At 34.8% G+C, this 25,386-nt stretch overlaps 1 protein-coding gene across 1 annotated transcript in view; it reads left to right on the top strand.

The window, feature by feature from the left end:
* LOC142221942 (uncharacterized) overlaps nt 1–25,386 on the top strand; it is a 618,143-nt gene that overhangs the window by 547,817 nt on the left and 44,940 nt on the right. The gene's annotated exons all lie outside the window — the stretch shown is intronic.

Raw genomic sequence — 25,386 nt, 5'->3', positions numbered from 1 at the left:
CAGAATTATTTCCAAAAAAAAGCTATTTGGAACCACTGTGCGATGTATGGCACATTCGGTCGAAATGGGTTCAGATTTAGATATAGCTCGCATAAATATCTTTCCTCAGACTTAGATTCATATGACCACGGAGGCCAAAGTTTCACACCGAAATATCTGAAATTTTGCACAGAGAATACAATTAATATTTTAGAAATGTGATCCAAATTTCATCGAAATCGGTTCTATGGTTGGAATACCCACATTTTATGCCCGAGATTCAACGAGTCCCAGTGACTTACTATTTTGCATAGAGAGTAGGCTAAGATATAGATAATGCCCATATGTTCTTCCGATTTGGGCAAAGATGTTACACATAATTTCAACAATGTTTTACCCATATTGTAGGCATATTCTACCCACCACAATTGCAAAATTTCTCCAGAAATAAAATTAAGTTAAGCCTCCGACTTCTATAAATATCGCCCGATTTAGTCAAGTTTTATCCAAAAACCCACAACTCACCACCAGAAAATGAAGCCGCCGATTTCAGTCGACGCCGCCGCCGAATATGTCCATTCATCCCGACTAAAATTTAGCCGCCAATTAATTAAAAATATCGATTTAAATCGGAAAAATGTATTAATAATTGTCGTATTTTTTGCCAAAAATTTTTAACCTTGTATTAATAATTTCCGTATTTTTTGCCAAAATTTTGAACCTTTCATCGAAAATAAATCAATTTCAAGCTGCTACAATAATCTTGCAAAAACCCACATTTCACCAGAGAATGAAGCCGCCGATAGGCGCCTCCGATTTCAGTCGCCGTCGACCAGTTTTGCCAGTCGACGCCGCCGCCGAATATGTCGACTCATCCCGACTAAAATTTAGCCGCCAATTAATTAAAAATATCGGTTTAAATCGGAAAAATGTATTAATAATTCTCGTATTTTTTTGCCAAAACTTTTGAACCTTTCATCCACAATCAATCAATTTCAAGCTGCTGTAATAATTTTGCAAAAATGTTGCTCAGAAAATTTGAATGAATTTTAATTTAAGTATAAGGTTGGTTGTACAATTAATCCCATTACCATTCGAATAAATTAAAATTGATTTTATAATAAATAATTGTCCGCCGCCGAATAGACATATTTAGATCGGCTTAGCCGTCAAGCCACCGCTGCCGGAGTCAAAAAATTTAGTGTCAGCCGCCGCCAACAAAAATGGGTCGGCCCCATTCTCTGCTCACCACCTATCTTTGTAAGATCTTACATATAAAATCGCAACTGCTAAGTCGAAAAAATGATCAAAATAACCCAAATTTACTTAAACCTCTTATAAATATGTATCGCTCGTAATCCATAAGGAAAGGATAGACAATGTCTTTGGATCCAAACAAATTTTTTTATGTATGTACGACTGGGTATTTTGCCCATTTCACAAAATCTTCTTGGTGAAATATAACTATTTTGTCTATTATGAAATCAATCGCACAAAAAATCTCGATTCTGATTCAACATTGACTACTTTAAATTGATTGAAATTTCCAAAATAATCGAATCAAATCGAACCATTTCGACAAAAATGACAACAACAAAAAACCCGAAACATTAGTCTCCAAAATAAAATTTGGCTTTGTCATTGTATTTTGCCTTCCATCTCATTGGTTCATATTCGTCCATTCATCTATTGTTATCGACCACAATCTGATGTGTTTCCCTAAGGGTTGGATGATCAATACCCATTGCTGAATAATCTCTGTGTAAAATTAAATTCAAGAAATTTAATAGTCACGGATGCTGGTTTTTATTTGTCAAAAGTTTGTGTTGTGTATTGTTGAAATGTTTGTGATTTCGTTTGAGTGAATGACTCAACAATGGGCCAATGGGCCGCTGTCGATAAAATAAAAAAAAAAATAGAAGAACTTGAGGATTTTTCACTATCGAATTTTTCCATTGTTGAATTCGGGACAAGGCTAGGTAAGCCTATATGCCCGTGTAATGCGAATACCCATGGTAACAATAAAGCACTCACAACATCTGATACACGATGTCTGACTTACACATTACCAGTTTCCATACGGGAGAACACTTCACATGTATCATCCGTATTGGAATCAAAGCGACAACCAAAATAAGGATGCAGTTGCACATAGTTCTACCTTACAATCGTATGTGATTACATTTTATATAAGGTACAGTGAATTCAGAGGGGAACCGAATTGACGAGAACAAACTTAACCCATTAAGAGCTAATATAACACACTTTCACTTCGAATCAAAAGAAACTTTTTCAAAGCAAATGAAATTAAACCTTTTTTCATTCCAAATGAAACTTTTTTTCAAATCAAATGCATCTTTTGTAATTTTTAGTGAAATTTTGACCCAGAAATTTATTCGAATTCATACTTTAGATCATTGATGGTTGAGATATAATTACTGAGTATATACGGAACGCCAAGAAGTAAACCAATGGCATGGTTAAAACTTTTATACTTTAAGACTTATTTAATTTCTGAAAAATTCCAATAAAAAAGTTCGGATTTGAGTGTAAGTTTCGTAGAAAAAAAAATTATTTGCATCCTCCATAATGAAGACTAACTAATATCATGTGCGATTTACTTTTCGTAGTCTTTTTTGAAGAAAAAGTATTTTTTTGTCCATATAGTTACGTGATTCGACTTGAAACTGGGAACCTTTACATGAATGAACCTGTTGTTTGACCATATACAACTTGGCTTTAATAATTTTGATTTTTTATACCCTCCACCATAGGATGGGTGATATATTAACTTTGTCATTCCGTTTGTAACACATCGAAATATTGCTCTAATACCCCATAAAGTATATATATTCTGGGTCGTGGTGAAATTCTGAGCATGTCCGTCCGACCGTCCGTCTGTTGAAATCACGCTAACTTCCGAAAGAAACAAGCTATCGACTTGAAACTTGGCACAAGTAGTTGTTATTGATTTAGGTCGGATGGTATTGCAAATGGGCCATATCGGTCCACTTTTACGTATAGCCCCCATATAAACGAACCCTCAGATTTGGTTTGCGGAGCCTCTAAGAGAAGCATATTTCATCCGATCCGGTCTCTAATAACCACGCAAAAATTGGTCCATATCGGTCCATAATTATATATAGCCCCCATATAAACCGATTCCCAGATTTGGCATGCGGAGCCTCAAAGAGAAGCAAATTTCATCCGATCCTGCTGAAATTTGGTACATGGTCTCTAACAACCACGCAAAAATTGGTCCACATCGGTCCATAATTATATATAGCCCCCATATAAACCGATTCCCAGATTTGGATTGCGGAGCCTCACAAAGAAGCAAATTTCATCCGATCCGGCAGATAGGTTAGGTTAGGTTATGTGGCAGCCCGATGTATCAGGCTCACTTAGACTAATAAGTTCATTGTGATACCACAGTGGTGGACTTCTCTCTTATCTGCCCGATTCCATGTTAAGCTCAATGATAAGGGACCTCCTTTTTATAGCCGAGTCCGAACGGCGTTCCACATTCCAGTGAAACCACTTAGAGAAGCTTTGAAACCCTCAGAAATGTCACCAGCATTACTGAGGTGGGATAATCCACCGCTGAAAAACCTTATGGTGTTCAGTCGTAGCAGGAATCGAACCCACGACCTTGTGTATGCAAGGCGGGCATGCTAACCATTGCACCATGGTGGCTCCCCTCTATCAACCGTGCTAAAATTGGTCCACATCGGTCCATAATTATATATAGCCCCCATATAAACCGATCCCCAGATTTGGTTTGCGGAGGCTCAAAGAGAAACAATATCATCCAATCCGGCTGAAATTTGGTGCATGATGTTGGTATATGATCTCTAACAACCATGCGAAAATTGGTCCACATCGCTCCATAATTATATATAGCCCCCATATGAACCGATCCCCAGATTTGGCTTGCGGAACCTCTAAGAGTAGCAAATTTCATCCGATCTTGTTTAAATTTGAAACATGGTGTTAGTATATGGTCTCTAACAACCGTGAATTGGTCCATAATTATATATAGCCCCCATATCCAGATTTGAACTCCGGAGCCTCTTGGAGGAGCAAAATTCATCCGATCCGGTTCAAATGTGGAACGTGGTGTTAATATATGGTCTCTAACATCCATGCAAAATTTGGTCCACATAGGTTCGTAATTATATATAGCCCCATATAAACAACCCTGCCAAAATTGGTCCATATCGGTCTATAGTTAGTTATATATAGCCGATCCCCAATCACACAAAAATTGGTCCATCGGTTCATAATCATGGTTGCCACTCGAGCCAAAAATAATCTACCAAAATTTTATTTCTATAGAAAATGTCAAAATTTTATTTCTATAGGAAATTTTGTCAAAATTGTATTTCTATAGGAAATTTTGCCAAAACTTTATTTCTATAGAAAATTTTGTTAAAATTTTATTTCTATAGAAAATTTTGTCAAAACTTTATTTCTATAGAAAATTTTTTTAACATTTTATTTCTATAGACAATTTTGTCAAACTGAATTATATATTAAAAAAAATCGCTTCTGTAACATATACCCCAAGCACATTTTGCTTCAAGCATATATATTTTCAGGACTGGTCCAAAAAAAATATTGTTTGTATTATTCAAACATATTATGTTTCACCTTAGTGCATACACTGGTAGAAAAAAAATTTAAGAAATTTTCTTTGTGTGGATATATTTTTAAGGCGTCAATTGGTTACTTCCATTATTTTACTTGCAGCATACTCTCTAAGTCTCTCTTTCTAAACATATATATGTTGTAGGATATTTCTAAATTAATACATGTTTGCATCTAAGCATATTATATTTACAAACATTTTATGTCCCAAACATAATATGTTCTAACATATTGACATATATGTCCCAAACATGTTATGCTAGTTTACGAACATTATAACATATGCTTGCGCTTAAAAATATTGTGTTAAAAAATTTGAGTTCCAAACAAATTGACGAAAATTTTCCAAAAATGTTGGAAAATTTTCGTCAATTTAATGAATCTCAAAATTTGGAATACAATTTAGTTCAATTTTCGCACGAGATAGTTAATTTTTCCCATAATGTAGTTCACTTTTTTTTTTATATGTAAATTGATAGCGAATGAGAGAATTTAAATTATTTCGTAGTCTTCCGTCTCTCTATGTGTGTTTGTATGAGTCTATTGCAAATTTCTGAGAAGTTTCACTGTATGTACCAATCTACTTAAGAAGTAATGCTATTGCAAATGGATTTTCGCGTAAAGTGTTGTGGTTAAGCAAATAAATATATGCTACACTTAAAACCAACACTGCGGAAATGTACTTACTTGAGGTTTTTGCTAATATTTATTTGTCACCCCCCATCCACCACATACTTAAATATTTAATAATATCCCTCGGGGGGAAGAGAAAATACCCATAATTCCCGAAGCAAACAGAGTTTACTTAAAAAGACAACATGTTCTTGGCGTTTTTTTTTATTTAATTCCCCAATTTACCATTTTCCCCTTCGCTATAGTAGTCCTGCTTTGTTTGGGAGAAGAAATTTCTGAAAGTGCCTGCAGCACAATCGTATTAGATGTCTGCTGGGAAACGATAGACGGACAAACTGATATTCTTGTTGGCCCACATAAAAGCAAGGAAAAAAACATCATACACATACATGTACAAAAACAAAACACAAATACACACATACCCATTCTCATGTGAGCTCTTGACAAATAAAACTTTAAATTGGATTAGTACTTAGAGCAGCTAAAAGAGATGTATAAGAGCGTACGCGTTTTGGTTTTGTTCTATTTTTTTTTTTTTTACTTTCCGTTCCTTTTGACTTGAAGCATAGACATTGAACGTCAACAAAAGGCGACTGCAGAGAATTCGCAACGAGATTTCGCTTGTTTAACAAATAACGAGAGTCCGGGATATTCTTCGAGGTTCTTATAACAAATCACAAAGAGTTTTTGTTATGAATTTAACTAACTGTTTTGAAATCCTTAACAAATCCTTAAATTTGCTAGAAATCATTTTCTATTTTTCTTTACAGCTAAGTGAAATTTAGGAAGAATGATATTGTATATTAACTTGTTTTCCGTAGTCAATAAGGTACTTTTTACAAATAGAGTAAATAACTGTTGACAACATTCTATATCAGCTTACATAGAAATAACAAGTATATACAGCAGTAAGTTCGGCCGGGCCGAACCTTAAATACCCACCACCATGAACCAAATATTAGGGTTTCCTTTGAAATTTCAGGAGGGCTTGAGGACCTGGGGACACTTCCCGAAGATAAATTTAAAGATTTCACCTATGAGGACTATATCAGATTCTGGATTTATAAGAACCATTTTTGTTTGAGTTTTAGAGGAATCATTAACATCTCTTGTAAGTGTGCAAGAAAATTATAAAATAACGTCTTGATTTGAAATCTCAAATCTGTAGAAGTAAAATCTGGAAATTTTACATTGAGTTTCAAGCAATTTTCATGATCAGTGCGCCTTCTACATCCTCAAGAAGTGAAGTCGGTCTATATGGAGGCATTACCAAATGGACCGATAGAAACTTAATACGATACACGTTTTTGTGAGTCTAAAATACCAGAATATTTACAATTTCAGGCAAATCGGATAAAAACTACGGTTTCTACAAACCCAAGGAGTTAAATCGGGAGATCTTTCTTATGGGGGCTATACTAAAATATGGACCGATACTCACCGTTTTCGGCACACTTCTTTATGGCCCGAAAATACCTCTAGATTTCCAATTTCAGGCAAATTGGATAAAAACTTCAGATTCTAGAAGCCCAAGAAGTAAAATCGGGATATGGGTCTATATGGGGGTTATACCAAAACATGGACCGATACTCACCATTTGTGACACACGTCCTTATAGTCCTAAAATACCTATAAATTTCCAATTTCAGGCAAATTGTATATAAACTACGTATTCTAGAAGCCCAAGAAGTAAAATCGGGAAATCGGTCTATATGGGGGCTATACCAAAATATGGACCGATACTCACCATTTTCGGCACACCTCTTTATGGTCCTAAAATACCTCTAGATTTCTAATTTTGGACAAATTGGATAAAAACTACGATTTCTATAAGCCCAAGACCCCAAATCGGGAGGTCGTTTTATATGGGGACCATACCAAAACATGGACCGATACTCACAATTTTTGGCACACGTATTTGAGGTCCTACAATACTTCTAGATTTCCAATTTCAGGTAAATTGAATAAAAACTGCGGTTTCTATAAGCCCAAGAAGTAAAATCGGGAGATCGGTCTATATGGGGGCTATACCAAAATATGGACCGATACTCACAATTTTTGGCAGACGTATTTGTGGTCCTACAATACCTCTAGATTTCCAATTTCAGACAAATTGGATAAAAACTACGGTTTCTATAAGCCCAAGACCCCAAATCGGGAGGTCGTTTTATATGGGGACCATACCAAAACATGGACCGATACTCACAATTTGTGACACACGTATTTGTGGTCTTACAATACTTCTAGATTTCCAATTTCAGTTAAATTGAATAAAAACTGCGGTTTCTATAAGCCCAAGAAGTAAAATCGGGAGATCGGTCTATATGGGGGCTATACCAAAATATGGACCGATACTCACAATTTTTGGCAGACGTATTTGCGGTCCTACAATACCTCTAGATTTCCAATTTCAAGTAAATTGAATAAAAATTGCGGTCTCTATAAGCCCAAGAAGTAAAATTGGGAGATCGGTCTATATGGGGGCTATACCAAAACATGGACCGATACTCACCATTTTTGGCACACCTCTTTATGGTCATAAAATACCTCAAGATTTCAAATTTCAGGCAAATTGGATAAAAACTACGATTTCTATAAGCCCAAGACCCCAAATCGGGAGGTCGGTTTATATGGGGACTATATCAAAACCTGGACCGATGTAGCCCATCTTCGAACTTGACCTGCCTGCAGACAAAAGACGAGTTTGTGCAAAATTTCAGCACGATTGCTTCATTATTGAAGACTGTAGCGTGATTACAACAGACAGACAGACAGACAGACAGACAGACGGACAGACGGACATCGTTATATCGTCTTAGAATTCCTCCCTGATCAAGAATATATATACTTTATATAGTCGGAAATCGATATTTCGATGCGTTACAAACGGAATGACAAACTTATTATACCCCCGTCACCATTCTATGGTGGTGGGTATAAAAATAATAAAATCAAATACATTAAATTGGGTCAAATATTGCAGTTGTTATACCAATAAAATAGCCTGTTGTTATCAGCTATCTAGAGGCCATTAGCATAAAACAAGGCTGTATCAGCTGTCAGTATTGGTTTCCATCTTCGAAATAAAAAAAAAAAAGAATCCATCCCTATTTGTTAACAAAATTTCTGACCACTGACCTTCATCAACATCAAGAATGAAATTGATCGGAAATTGGTCTATATGGAGGCTTTACCAAATGGACCAATAAAAACTAAATCCGATATGTGGACAATTAATACCCCCAGATATCCAATTTCAGACAAATTGTGGTTTCTAGAACCCCAAAAAGTCAAACCGGTAATCGGTCTATATTGGGTTCTAACAAACCATGAACTGATAAAAACCACATTCGGTACACATATTTAGATTTCTAGTTTTAGGAAAATTGGAAGCCCAAACAATCGGGAGATAGGAGTATATGGAGGCTATACCAAAATATCGACTGATACACACCATTTTGACACAGCTGTTTATACCATTCACCACTACTGTGGTACGGGGTATAATACGTTTGTGCATTTGTATGTAACGTCAAGAAGAAAAAGTCTGAGACCCATCTTTTAGTATACCGATCGCCTTAGAATTAAATTCTGAATCGATTTAGCGATGTCCGTCTGTCTGTCTGTTCATGTACACGCAAAAAAAAAAAAACGTTTGGAAAACGTGTACCGAAAACGTTTTTCTTTTGTTAGAGTTTTTTGAATTGATTCGAAAATTATAGACTTTTATCACCAAAAAATTCGTTTGTTACAAAATTCTTATTTTTCCAATAAAAAAAGTTATTTTTGAAACAACAACACAGTCCATTTCGTTTATATCAAACACTGTTCTTTTCTGACTTTAGGTCTTTAATAAGACACATTTTACAGTTCATAGTAAAAATGTAATATAGTAGAATGTAATGTTGAACATTTTTTCGGAATCTTCCGACCATATTTGGAATATATGTAAAAAAAACTTTGGTCGAAACAGGGATCGAACCCACGACCCTTGGCATGCGAGTCGGACGTAGCAACCACTGCTCCACGGTGCCCAACTAAATGTATTTTTCTGTTAAATAAAGTTTGTTTAATCGGCTCGTGGGCGCCGCAAGCTATGCTATATAAATGTAACTTATATGGGTAATTGTCTATTGATGACAATAACGGCTACATAGCTCAGCGGATAGTGTGTAAGCTTACAAATTGAATGGTCCGCGGTTCGATTCTCCGTCCAGGCGAAAGGTAAAAAAATTTAAGAATTTATAAAATCGTATAATTTTTTCTACATTGTTTGTATTATAGAAAAAGGTTCTAAGAACAAAAAAGTTCGTGGAAGTGAGAAAGATGTGAGGGAAAATGCAATTAGCCAGAAAAAAAATGTTTATATCCTCCATCATAGGATGGGGGTATATTAACTTTGTCATTCCGTTTGTAACACATCGAAATATTGCTGTAAGACCCCATAAAGTATATATATTCTGGGTCGTGGTGAAATTCTGAGTCGATCTAAGCATGTCCGTCCGTCCGTCCGTCCGTCCGTCTGTTGAAATCACGCTAACTTCCGAACGAAACAGGCTATCGACTTGAAACTTGGCACAAGTAGTTGTTATCGATGTAGGTCGGATGGTATTGAAAATGGGCAATATCGGTCCACTTTTACGTATAGCCCCCATATAAAGGGACCCTCAGATTTGGCTTGTGGAGCCTCTAACAGAAGCACATTTCATCCGATCCGGCTGAAATTTGGTACATGGTGTTGGTATATTGTCCCTAATAACCATGCAAAAATTGGTTCACATCGGTCCATAATTATATATAGCCCCCATATAAACCGATCCCCGGATTTGGCTTGCGGAGCCTAAAAGAGAAGCAAATTTCATCCAATCCGGCTGAAATTTGGTACATGGTGTTAGTATATGGTCTCTAACAACCATACAAAAATTGGTTCACATCGGTCCATAAATATATATAGCCCCCATATAAACCGATCCCCAGATATGGCTTGTGGAGCCTCTAAGAGAAGCATATTACATCCGATCCGGCTGAAATTTGGTACATGGTGTTGGTATATGGTCTCTAACAATCATGCAAAAATTGGTCCACATCGGTCCATAACTATATATAGACCCCATATAAACAGATCCCCAGATTTGGTTAGCGGAGCCTCGAAGAGAAGCAAATTTCATCCGATCCGGCTGAAATTCGGTACATGAGAAAATTTTGTTAAAATTTTATTCGGTTCATAATAAAATTTTCATCATTGTCAAAATTTTATTTCTATAGAAAATTTTGTTCAAATTTTATTCGGTTCATAATCATTGTTGCCACTCGAGCCAAAACTAATCTACCAAGATTTTATTTCTATAGAAAATTTTGTCAAAAGTTTATTTCTATAGAAAATTTTGTGAAAATTTTATTTCTATAGAAAATTTTGTTAAAATTTTATTTCTGTAGAAAATTTTGTCAAAATTTTATGTCTACTTTGTCAAACTGAATATATATTAAATCGTGGTATATATTAAATCGATCTTTTTTGATTTAATATATACCACGTATGGACTTACATACAATTTAGAAGATGGTGTTAGGAGGTTTAAAGATACCTTGCCATCGGCAAGCGTTACCGCAACTTAAGTAATTCGATTGTGGATGGCAGTGTTTAGAAGAAGTTTCAACGCAATCCATGATGGAGGGTACATAAGCTTCGGCCTGGCCGAACTTACGGCCTTATATACTTGTTTTAGTTAGTCTTTATGAAATTGTTTTTACATCCTGGAAAAGAATAAACGTTTATCACAAAAAGTATATTCTTTTCTTCCAAATACACATCCTTTCAGCGAAAAGCAAATGAGAAACGAACTTTGTTTGTCTAAAATTTCGTTTGGGAGGAAAGAACTATTTTTTTTGCGTGTATTTTTGTGCGCAAAGTACAGGTCGCAGTTTGAGTCCGATCGTCCTCAAATTTGACATAGGGTCGTTTTTTGGAACAAAGACAATCGGTATTGATTTTGGAAAAAATCGGTTCAGATTTAGATATAGCTGTCATATTTATTTATCCCCGATCTGATCATAATTGGCGTGTTTATCAACCGAAAAACTTGCAAAATATCAGCCAAATCGGTTCAGATTTAGATAAAGCTCCCATATATATATATATATATATATATATATATATATATATATATATATATATATATATATATATATATATATATATATATATATATATATATATATATATATATATATATATATATATATATATATATATATATATATATATATATATTTCGTCCGATTTAGACTCATATGGCAACAGAGGCCAAAGTTTACTACAGATTTTCGTGAAATTTTGCACAGAGAGTAAAATTCATAAATTTTCTATAGAAATAACATTTTTGACAAAATTTTCTACAGACATGAAATTCTGACAGAATTTTCTATAGAAATAAAATTTTGACAAAATTTACTATAGAAATAAATTGTTGACAAAATTTTGTATAGAAATTATATTTGGACAAAATTTCCTAAAGACATAAAATGTAGACAAAATTTTCTATAGAAATAAAATTGTCACAAAATTTTAGTAGATTGTTTTCGGCTCGAGTGGCAATCGTGATTTTTCTGTGATTGGGGATCGGTTTATTTTTGAGCTACATATAATATAGATCGATACAGACCAATTGCGGCATGGTTGTTATTGGTCATACACTAGCGAAATGTTCCAAATTTCAACCGGATCGGATGAATTTTGCTTCCTCAAGAGGCTCCGTAGGTCAAATCTGTGGATCGGTTTATATGAGGGCTATATATAATTATGAACCGATATGAACCAATTTTTGCATGGTTGTTAGAGGTCATATACTAACACCACGTACTAAGGATGATAGGTACAATATTCGTTTTCTTATTGAAATGAATACATCGTACCCTATTTAATGTAAGAATAATATTTCACATTTTCTTTTTAAGCAAAAGGATGGACATCATTGCTTTTCCCCATCACGAAAGGAAATAATGTAGCATTGCGTCTTCCTCAAAACAAAAAAAAAAGAAAAAATGAAAAATTTTGCTTCAGAATATTATAACAATGTGTATTTGTGGAAAAGTGATTGTGAAGAAATTTTTTATTTTTCCTAGTAAAACGGAAACTAAATGACTTACAAAGAACCATTGACCTATCAGTCGAATACATAGCCATATAAATGAATGACGCCAAGTTTCCTTTGGAGATGCTCCAGACGAGTGACTTGAGAATAACAGAGCAAATTCACTTGATGTCATTGTTGTAGTCTGTTTTTTTTTTTTTTTTTGTTCAACTTTTCGCAGTTTCAATGGCAATTTTGTCAATTTTCAAAAACATTCACATTCATGGGAAAAGTGTGCCCATAAAAACTTTAATAATTTTCATAAAATCAACATAAAACTATTTTTGATAGTTTTTGTTTTCAAATATTGCCTCATTGCGTATTCTTGTAATAGTTAAGTTAAGCAAATGATACTTTCTAAGAGGGGGAAGTAGAACAAGAAAAAGGAGGTCACCTAAATGGTTTATGGTTATATTATAAAATTCGTTTTATTCATAGACATTTTTGCTAATGTATTTTTTTGGTTTTGTTTTTAGGATATTTCTTATAATTTCAAGGTTCTGTAGGAAGAATTGCGTATCATCAATTATTTTGTATTAAATTGTATAGCGAATATAATTTAAATTAGTTTATTTGTCATTTATGGTACAAGAAGCAATAAAAATTTCCAAAAAATAGAATCAAAAAAACTGGAAATATTTATTTAACTGACAAATTCTGCAGATATTCTTCATTGTTGTTACACTGAAAAAAAAGCATACCCGGTTCCAAAGATTTTGTCTTTACTTTAAAAAATTTGGTATTGATTCCGATCCAAAGAAGCGGAGAATACAAGTAAGGATACTTTTAAGACACAATTCTCTTTTAAAATCGGGTTTTGTGTACTTGCTTCTAGGAAGCAAATTTTAATTTTTTGCTTTTCAGCTTTTTTTCTTCATATGCTAACGACGACTTTATTTTCCAAATTAAGACTCGACTTCTAGTAGAAATTATTCTGTGTTTCAAGTAATAAACGTCTTTTAAATAAAGTGTTGAAAAACATGTCCTATATTTGAACGATTTTTTGCTTTGTAGTCAAGATGCAAAAAGACAACAAATTTAAAGACGATTTCATTAAATTTAAAGATTTTTTCTAAATTATTAAAGTCAAGTTGACCTTAGCCCAAACATTTTTTCTTTCATGTTATGATATCCATTTTTAAGTCAAATCAATTAATTATAAGGACAATACGACTTCATTGAAAAGTTTATCGACCTTTGGTCAAGGAAAATCCTTTATACTAGACAAATTCGTCTTCTATGCTAAGCAACATTTGCATTCGTATTTTAAAGACATGAAATCTTTGACCTCACGACAATATTTTTTTCAGTGTAGTTGAGTTTGGGTATCAAGCAAGAGAAAATTTTCTAGATTTACATAAAATGGTAATTAACAAGAATTTAAGGACATAAATTCGCCCGGGCCAAAATTAAATACACAACACTATGAATCGCATATAATTTCCATGAGAGAAAATTTCGTCATAACGGCGGAAAAAAAAACAAGTGAGGAAAGTCTAAAGTCGGGCGGGGCCGACTATATTATACCTTGCACCACTTTGGAGATCTAAATTTTCGATACCATATCACATCCGTTAAATGTGTTGGGGGCTATATATAAAGGTTTGTCCCAAAAAAACATTTAAATATCACTTGATCTGGATAGAATTTAATAGACTTCTACAAAATCTATAGACTCAAAATTTAAGTCGGCTAATGCACATGGTGGAAAACAATATTAGTAAAAACAAGTATATACAGCACTAAGTTCGGCCGGGCCGAATCTTAAATACCCACCACCATGAACCAAATATTAGAGTTTCCTTTGAAATTTCAGGAGGGCTTGAGGACTTGAGGACACTTCCCGAAGATAAATTTAAAGATTTCACCTATGAGGACTATATCAGATTCTGGATTTATAAGAACCATTTTTGTTTGAGTTTTAGAGGAATCATTAACATCTCTTGTAAGTGTGCAAGAAAATTATAAAATAACGTCTTAATTTGAAATCTTAAATCTGTGGAAGTAAAATCTGGAAATTTTACATTGAGTTTCAAGCAATTTTCATGATCAGTGCGCCTTCTACACCGTCAAGAAGTGAAGTCGGTCTATATGGAGGCATTACCAAATGGACCGATAAAAACTTAATCCGATACACGTTTTTGTGAGCCTAAAATATCAGAATATTTACAAATTCAGGAAAATCAGATAAAAACTACGGTTTCTAGAAACCCAAGGAGTTAAATCGGGAGATCGTTCTTATGGGGGCTATACTAAACTATGGACCGATACTCACCGTTTTCGGCACACCTCTTTATGACCCGAAAATACCTCTAGATTTCCAATTTCAGGCAAATAGGATAAAAACTTCGGATTCTAGAAGCCCAAAAAGTAAAATCAGGAAATCGGTCTATATGGGGGCTATACCAAAATATGGACCGATACTCACCATTTTCGACACACCTCTTATGGTCCTAAAATACCTCTAGATATCCAATTTTAGACAAATTGGATAGAAACTACGGTTTCTATAAGCCCAAGACCCAAAATCGGGAGGTCGTTTTATATGGGGGCTATACCAAAACATGGACCGATACTCACAATTTTTGGCACAAGTATTTGTGGTCTTACAATACCTCTAGATTTCCAATTTCAGGTAAATTGAATAAAAACTGCGGTTTCTATAAGCCAAAGAAGTAAAATCGGGAGATAGGTCTATATGGGGGCTATACCAAAATATGGACCGATACTCACAATTTTTGGCACACCTCTTTATGGTCATAAAATACCTCTAGATTTCAAATTTCAGGCAAATTGGATAAAAACTACGATTTCTATAAGCCCAAGACCCCAAATCGGGAGGTTGTTTTATATGGGGACCATACCAAAACATGGACCGATACTCACAATTTTTGGCACACGTATTTGTGGTCCTACAATACCTCTAGATTTCCAATTTCAAGTAAATTGAATAAAAACTGCGATTTCTATAAGCCCAAGAAATAAAATCGGGAGATCGGTCTATATGGGGGCTATACCAAAACATGGACCGATACTCACCATTTTTGGCACACCTCTTTATGGTCATAAAATACCTCTAGATTTCAAATTTCAGGCAAATTGGATAAAAACTACGATTTCTATAAGCCCAAGACCCCAAATCGGGAGGTCGGTTTATATGGGGACTATATAAAAACCTGGACCGATATAGCCCATCTTCGAACTTGACCTGCCTGCAGACAAGGGACGAGTTTGTGCAAAATTTCAGCACGATTGCTTCATTATTGAAGACTGTAGCGTGATTACAACAGACCGACAGACAGACAGACAGACAGACGGACAGACGGACATCGTTATATCGTCTTAGAATTTCTCCCTGATCAAGAATATATATACTTTATATAGTCGGAAATCGATATTTCGATGTGTTACAAACGGAATGACAAACTTATTATACCCCCATCACCATTCTATGGTGGTGGGTATAAAAATATATGGGAAGCATTTAAATCTGAAGCAATTTTAAGGAAACTTCGCAAAAGTTTATTTATGATTTATCGCTCGATATATATGTATTAGAAGTTTACGAAAATTAGAGTCATTTTGACAACTTTTCGACTAAGCAGTGGCGATTTACAAGGAAAATGATGGGAGCTATATCTAAACTAAACCGATTTCAACCAAATTTGGCATGCATAGCTACAATGCTAATTCTACTCCTTGTGCAAAATGTAAATTAAATCGGAGTAAAAGATTGGCCACTGTGGTCATATGAGTGTAAATCGGGCGAACGATATGTATGGGAGCTATATCTAAATCTGAACAGATTTCAATAAAATTTGGCACACTTGACTACACTACTAATTGTACTCCTAGTGCAAAATTTCAACCAAATTGGGAAAAAACTCTGGCTTCTGGGATCGTATTAGTCCATATCAGGCGAAAGATATATATGGGAGCTATATCTAAGTTAGGTTAGGTTAGGTTAGGTTAGGTGGCAGCCCGATGTATCAGACTCACTTAGACTATTCAGTGCATTGTGATACCACATTGGTGAACTTCTCTCTTATCACTGAGTGCTGCCCGATTCCATGTTAAGCTCAATGACAAGGGACCTCCTTTTTATAGCCGAGTCCGAACGGCGTTCCACATTGCAGTGAAACCACTTAGAGAAGCTTTGAAATCCACAGAAATGTCACCAGCATTACTGAGGTGGGATAATCCACCGATGAAAAACTTTTTGGTGTTCGGTCGAAACAGGAATCGAACCCACGACCTTGTGTATGCAAGGCGGACATGCTAACCATTGCACCACGGTGGCTCTATATCTAAATCTGAACCGATTTCAATAAAATTTGGCACACTTGACTATAGTACTAATTGTTCTTCTTGTGCAAAAATTTTAAGCAAATTAGGGTAAAACTCTGGCTTCTGGGGCCATATAAGTCCATATCGGGCGAAATATATATATGGGAGCTATATCTAAATCTGAACCGATTTCTTCCAAAATCAATAGGGATCTATTCTGAGCCAAAGCACATACTTGTGCCGAATTTGAGGTCGATTGGACTAAAAGTGCCACCTAGACTTTGATTACAAAAATGTGTTCATGGACAGACGGACATCGCTATATCGACTCAAGAGCCCACCCTGAGCATTTTTGCCAAAGACACCATGTGTCTATCTCGTCTCCTTCTGGGTGTTGCAAACATATGCACTAACTTATAATACCCTGTTCCACAGTGTGGCGCAGGGTATAAATATCACCAAAATATTTCCAATTAAAAATTTGATTGAAATTGAAAATTTTTTTCAATTAATAAATTAATCGATACAATTAACTTTTTAACCAAGATAGAAGAATAAGTTAAGTCAATGACAGATTTTTTTATTTTTAATTACAAAATTTATTGATACAATTATTTAAACTCGAAAGACTAAGTCAGTTACAAAAAGCGATAGATTTTTTTTTTTAATTTTTAATTAAAATTTTATTTCAAACCATCCGTTTAATCAAACAAACCAGATTTAAAATTTGCAGATATTGAGACTACATTAAATTCCGGATGTATACGATTTTTTTTAAGTTCTTGAGAAATCTTAAATTTCTCGTTGAAGCGTTGGAACGTGCACACCGTTCATCGATTCACTGTTGTTGACTTCCAACCACATCGAAAGTTGTAAAAAAATAATCGCACTAAAATTTTCAAGATTTAATAAAATTTTTGGGCGAGTTCAATCTTCTAAGTTGCTATAAACAACAAGAATAAAACTCCTATGTGTATTGGGAGATTGCAACACTATGGTTGTCTAATCCCGAAATATATAGAAAGCAAACTATGTATAGGCAAGAATTTAGTTTTAAGATTCTGTATCATTGACATAAAGATGTTTTAATAAAAAATCTTTCGAAGCGTCTATTATACCTGCTTGAAAAAAAAACAGAAATCCTAGCTAAATATTAAGGGGATAGCTTCATTAATAAAAGTTTTAGCAGCCAGATGGACATCATTAAATCGTTTTAGTTTTTTCTCTAAAAGAAGTCATAGTCAGAAATCAACATTATCCCCAGGGTTCTAATGGCAGATTTTTAAAGTCTTAAAATTGGTAAAAAAAATATAATGTCAGTCTCCCACAAAATAGTTTAGATTTTTCTCTAAATATATTCATCGCAATCACGCTGCCTTAGTACATATTTTAACACTATTGTTATTAGAATTATTTCTATAGGAATGGACGGAATTTTATTTTCTCTTTAGATCCTTAAGTAGACTGAAATAATCCCCTTGACAACTTGTTAAAGGGGAAAATTTCAACCAATGAAATTTACAACTCATCAAGCAATCATATAAACCTTGTTAACATGTGTGTATATATATACATGATTTACATGTTAGTGCTTCTTGGCTCAAACGTGCAGACAAAAAGGGTAATGTAAATGGGATCCGCGTGCTGAAAGGCACAGAACAAACAAATATTACACTGGTCGAGGCCGTCAAATAGTACTTCACATACTTTTTAAAATTAATGATTGTTGTTGATATTATCAAATATGATAGTGCAACGATGATTCCCACCAAAATATCTCGCGGTAATTGCTTCGTGGATTTAGAAAAATTAAAAAACAAAACAAAAAATTAAAACTCGTTTCTTCTGGGAATTTGAATTTACCAGGTATATAATGGGAAAGTAAAAACATTGGACATTGTTTTCTGCACATTTTGACGACCTTTCTGGCAATTTGTAAATACCACGCCTATAAAATCTTTTAAAGCAAATCAATCAAACACCCAATTTTCGACCTCCTCGTAGGACTCAAAGTGCTGATCAGCCAAAGCGTGACCCATCGATGTAAACAAACGATGGTCGGAAGGAGTCAAGTCTTGTGAATACGGCGGGTGGGGTAACTGCTCCCAAGTGTTTTGATTATATCCTGAACCGGTTTTGCTTTTTGTGCTGGAGTATTGTCATGGAGCAAAATGACCTTGCCGTGTCTTCTGGCCCATTCTGGTCATTTCTCTATCAATGCATGGTTCACATTGATCATTTGTTGTCGGTAGCGATCAGTATTAACGGTTTCACCAGGTTTTAGGAGCTCGTGGCACACCACACTTTCCTGATTCTTTAAAACCGAGTTAACGACAACTTATGTTTCGAAATTCAAAATCGACCTCAAGTGGAAAATAATCTATGTTTCAAGTAAAATCGTCTTTACAATAAAGTGCTGAAAAACATCTCCTATTATTGATCGCTGTTTTGCTTTGTAGTAAAAATACGAAAAGTCAACGAATTAAAACATTTCATTATTTTGAAGAATTTGTCAGAATTATTAAAGCCAAGTTGACCTTAGTCAAATAAGACTATCGTTCATGTTACGATACCCAGTATTAAGTCGAATCACCTAACTATAAGGACAAAACGACTTCAATGAGAAGTTTATCATGGCTTCAATGAGAAGGGCATGAAATTTTGAGTCTGAGGACAATATTTTTGTTAGTGTTTGTATGCAAAACGAGCATGGTAGTTATTGCGTTACGGTGGCTCCCATATGGATAACAAATAAATAACAATTTATTCAAGCCGACAGCTTGTTGGCGGACGGGCTGGCATTGCTAGATCGATTTAGAATTTTACCACGACCCAGAATATATATTCTTTATGGGGTACCACGATACCTTAAAAAGTTATTGACAAAATAATACCCTGCTCTATGTTAAGGGAGGGTTAAAAAAATTTGTTTTCTCATTAAAGATTATTTTTGGTACTACAAAAATCACTTAAGCAGAAATGCTTTCCTAACCAATAATTTCCTAATGCTGATTTCAAAAGAGAAGTTCATATACTTTACTGAGAAAGAGAATATTATGAGCAAGTAGAAACTTTTCTAAAGTTGCTTGTGGTTCATCTTGAAATTTTCAATGAATATTGATTTCGTTTGCTTTTAGCATAGCTTGAAGGAAGACGACAACGATGAAAAAGTATTCGCGAAAATTGCTAGGAATCAATATTTGCCAAACCATTAGATGTATGTACTCTATGAACTTTCCTTACAGCGTCAATACTTTTCCACTTGACATCTCGGACAATGGTAGAGAAAACAAAGGCATTAGCTGGTTTTATGAAGCTGGCCACTTTTTTCTATTTTGTATTCCACTCTGCTAAACTGAGGGATTTGTGCAGTCAACTTGTGGTACGAGTATTTTTCAAATAAAAGTTAGAACAACAAAGTTCTTCCACGATAACATCGTCTTTACGTTAAATGAAGTGACAATAAGAACCCGGTTTATTATTTGTGGCAGAGGAATTTCAAGGTTTTTCAAAATCGTTGCGGTAAATTTAAAGACGATTGTTTGAGGTAAAATCTATATCAAATGTAAATCAATTCGACTGGGGCAAGGTGAATAGTGAAAGAACACTTTTCTCGTCGACAAGTAAGACTGATTGTTTCTTCAATTTAGTATGGAATTTTGTAAATATATCGATATATCATAGTCAGTGTTACCGTTGTGCCATTTTTATACACGATGGCAATTTCCTAGCCACGTTTTAACTGTAAATGTTGGCATTGTCGACCGATTTACCTTTCTCTTGGCACTGGATTCACTACGTGTGAACGAAATGTAAATGCTTGAGTGTGAACCAATCATAGGTTAGTTGAGGTTAGGTTTGGTGGCAGTCCGATATTTCAGGCTCATTGGACTATTTCACAGAGTGCTGGCCGATTCCATCTTGAGCTCAACAACACTCAGAAATGTCACCAGCATTATTGATCAGAGAAACTGTAGGAACAATATATTACAGGTTGTCTGATATGAAATCCAATAAAGTAAAGCGCAGATTTTTTTTTATTCCAACCACCCTAGAATGATGATAGGGGTACAATAAGTTTGACATTGCGTTTATAACACATCGACATATCGATTTTCGAATGTCCCCAGCATTACAGATCGGGCACTCAAAAAAACGTGAACTCTCTACTTCACTAAAGCCAATTGAACTTTCCTTTACTCTAATAATTTTTTGCGTACGTTAGTTAAATTAACTAAAACAGAGGAAAAAATATACACTACTGAAGCATAAAGATTAACTAAATTAGTGTCTTCCACAGAATAGTTCATTATTTCTTTAAATTTGTAAATTGTACTTCAACTGCGTTCATCATGAACTTCGTATGTCACTAAAGACATTCTTGCAATTTTTAACTCCAATTTTTTCCTTCAAACTACAAATTTTTCTTTAAAGGTGAATACTATGTTCGGTTTTTTCCACCAAACCACTAAATTTAAAGTACAATTATATTTATGAAGACGATTGTATTTTGATCGAGTCTGGCCAAATAATGGATGGAAAAGATCCAAGGAATTGATTGCAAATAATTTTATATGGAAACAAGCTGGTTTTCAGCTGAACATAGTACTCAGCTTATCAAGTGAAAAATCTCAATTATGTCTAAAAATATTTTCTTGAATTTATCGAAAAATATTTACTTATTTTTATGACATCGGCGTGATGCCAGCGTTTGTAATACTGTTTAGTTAAAATTTTCTAAAAATATTCAAAATTTTCTAAAATTAACCGACAATTTTCTTCCTGGTGGTTTCACTGTTTTTTCATTGGGGAGACAGTAAAAACGGGAGAAACAATGGACTGCAGGGTGGTCAATGCAATAACGCGATTATATTTTTATACAATAGAATGGTGATATAAAGTGTTTGTCATTCAGTTCTTAACACATCGAAATATCGATTTCTGACTCTAAACTCGTTATAATCATGCTCGTCTGTCTCTCTGTCACGTTACAGCATTCAATAATGATGCAATCGTGCTGAAGATTGACACAGATTGGTTTTTTGTGAGCAAGCCGGTCACATACGATGATGAGTTATATCGATCCAGGGTGTTGATATAGCCCCCATATAAATGAACCCCCGATTTGCGGTCTTAAGCACCTAGATACCGAAATTTTTATACGATTTTCCTGAAATTCCATATCTAGGGGTGACTTAGGCCCATAAATAGGTGCGCTGAATATATGTTAGTGTGAATCGGTCAATGTTTTGTTATAGCCCCATATAGACCGATCTCTCGATTTCACTTCTTGGAATATATCTTGCCATCGGTGACTGTTACCACGAATCAAGTAATTCGATTGTGGATGACTGGTTATACCACATAGTGGTCGGGATATAACAACGTTTATTTGTCAATAAATGAGCCTACTAGAAATATTGATTTTAGACCACATAAAATATATACTGATCGACTCAGAATCAGCTCTTGAGTCTATCTAGCCCTTAGTGTCTGTCCGTCCGTCCATGTATTTGGCGTTCGCAGGAGTCTGGACGGATTTATAAACCGATTTGTATGAAATTTGGTACACGGTGTTTTTTTTTTTTGCACAAGGACAAACGCTATTGTATTGTGAAAAAAAAACGAATTTGGAAAATTTAGATAGAGTTCCATATATATGTATCGCCCGATTTTTCCAAATTTGGCCATCTTACTAAAAAGTTGGCTAAATTTAATCTTCTATAGTACTAACTAAGTGTCCAAAGAATCATGCAAATCTGTTCAGTTCATATAGTGTATTCCATTATTCAATTTTTATACCCTGTGCCACAATGTGGAACAGGGTATTATAAGTTAGTGCATATGTTTGCAACACCCAGAAGGAGACGAGATAGACTCATGGTGTCTTTGGCAAAAATTCGCAGGGTGGGCTCCTGAGTCGATATAACAGGTTGGCTGATAAGTCCCCGGTCTGACACATAGATGGCGTAGCTAGTATTAAATGCATTTTAATTTTCGTGTCAAAATGTGACGCCTGTAAGTCAATTAGTTTGTGAGATAGAGCGTCTTTTGTGAAGCAACTTTTGTTATTGTGAAAAAAATGGAAAAAAAATTATTACAAATTAATCTATTTATATGTCACCTCGGCACGTTGTACCATCGACAGAGATGCCATAACAACGTCTAACGATTATTTCGAGACTTTTCATTGCCAAAGATAAAGGAACGCCTTTCATGAGACCATGAATATTCCATTTTGGTTTTTTGTTTCCCTCTCATTTTGTTACCGTTCGTTCATGACTTCAGAACGTAATTTTTATACCCTGCGCCACACTGTGGAACAGGGTATTATAAGTTAGTGCATATGTTTGCAACACCCAAAAGGAGACGACATAGAAACATGGTGTCTTTGGCAAAAATGCTCAGGGTGGGCTCCTGAGTCGATATAGGCATGTCCGTCTATCCGTGAACACATTTTTGTAATCAAAGTCTAGGTCGCAGTTTTAGTCCAATCGACTTCAAATTTGGCACAAGTATGTGTTTTGCCTCAGAATAGAACCCTATTGATTTTGGTTCAGATTTAGATATAGCTCCCATATATATATATATTTCGCCCGATATGGACTTATATGGCCCCAGAAGACAGAGTTTTACCCTAATTTGCTTAAAATTTTGCACAGGAAGAACAATTAGTACTATGGTCAAGTGTGCCAAATTTTATTGAAATCGGTTCAGATTTAGATATAGCTCCCATATATATCTTTCGCCCGATATGGACTAATACGGTCCCAAAAGCCAGAGTTTTACCCCAATTCGGTTGAAATTTTGCACTAGGAGTAAAATTAGTAGTGTAGTCAAGTGTGCCAAATTTTATTGAAATCGGTTCAGATTTAGATATAGCTCCCATATATATCTTTCGCCCGATTTACACTCATATGACCACAGAGGCCAATTTTTTGCTACGATTTCGTTGAAATTTTGCACAGGGAGTAGAATTAGCATTGTAGCTATGCGTGCCAAATTTGGTTGAAATCGGTTCAGATTTAGATATATCTCCCATATATAGCTTTCGCCCGATTTACACTCATATGACCACAGAGGCAAATTTTTTGCTCCGATTTAGTTGAAATTTTGCACAGGGAGTAGAATTAGCATTGTAGCTATGTGTGCCAAATTTGGTTGAAATCGGTTCAGATTTAGATATATCTCCCATATATAGCTTTCGCCCGATTTATACTCATATGACCACAGATGCCAATTTTTAACTCCGATTTATTTGAAATTTTGCACAGGGAGTAGAATTAGCATTGTAGCTATGCGTGCCAAATTTGGTTGAAATCGGTTCAGATTTAGATATATCTCCCATATATAGCTTTCGCCCGATTTACACTCATATGACCACTGAGGCCAATTTTTAACTCCGATTTAGCTTTCGCCCGATTTACACTCATATGACCACAGAGGCAAATTTTTAACTCCGATTTATTTGAAATTTTGCACAGAAAGTAGAATTAGCACTGTAGCTATGCGTGCCAAATTTGGTTGAAATCGGTTCAGATTTAGATATATCTCCCATATATAGCCTTCGGCCGATTTACACTCATATGACCACAGAGGCCAATTTTTAACTCCGATTTAGCTTTCGCCCGATTTACACTCATATTACCACAGAGCCAAATTTTTTAGCATTGTAGCTATGCGTGCCAAATTTGGTTGAAATCGGTTCAGATTTAGATATATCTCCCATATATAGCTTTCGCCCGATTTACACTCATATGACCAATTTTTAACTCCGATTTATTTGAAATTTTGCAGAGGGAGTAGAATTAGCATTGTAGCTATGCGTGCCAAATTTGGTTGAAATCGGTTCAGATTTAGATATAGCTCCCAAATATTTGTTTTTCTGATTTCGACAAAAATGGTCAAAATACCAACATTTTCCTTATAAAATCGTCACTGCTTAGTCGAAAAGTTGTAGAAATGACTCCTAAACTTCTAATACATATATATCGAGAGATAAATCATAAATAAACTTTTGCGAAGTTTCCTTAAAATTGTTTCAGATTTAAATGTTCCCCAGATTTTTTTACAAACATTGTGTTCCACCCTAATGCATTAGCTGACTTAAAATTTGAGTCTATAGATTTTGTAGAAGTCTATCAAATTCTGTCCAGATCGAGTGATATTTAAATGTATGTATTTGGGACAAACCTTTATATATAGCCCCCAATACATTTGACGGATGTGATATGGTATCGAAAATTTAGATCTACAAAGTGGTGCAGGGTCGGCCCCGCCCGACTTTACACTTTCCTTACTTGTTTAATGCATGTCTATTCTACTTCTCATTTGGGTGACAGCAGGCTATGAATAATAGTGAAGCAACCAAACTAAAAATTATTCAAAAACTTAAAATGTAAAGTAGTGATGACATTTTCAAACTTGTCACTACAACCAAATGTACAAATTTGTTTTTCTAAAAATTCGAACATTTTTCAAAAAAGGTCGAAAGTTTCTTTGGTAGTAAAACAATTACAAATTTCGTACTTTTAACGAAATTTGTCGTTCTTTTTACGAAGAAAATTCTTTTGGTGTATTGACCATAATGCCCTCATTTTTTTAACCGATATTACTAAAATTTAGCACAAGGTAACCTTCTGTACATAAGATTCGACCTGCTCAAAGCTTCGACCATATATGCTTGTTTATCTTTAATCCAAAGTTG

Source organism: Haematobia irritans, chromosome 1 (assembly GCF_050003625.1).
Source record: "Haematobia irritans isolate KBUSLIRL chromosome 1, ASM5000362v1, whole genome shotgun sequence".
Taxonomy (NCBI): Eukaryota; Metazoa; Arthropoda; class Insecta; order Diptera; family Muscidae; genus Haematobia; species Haematobia irritans.
Note: the sequence above shows the minus strand (reverse complement) of the source record. Positions and strands in the feature narration are given on the sequence as shown.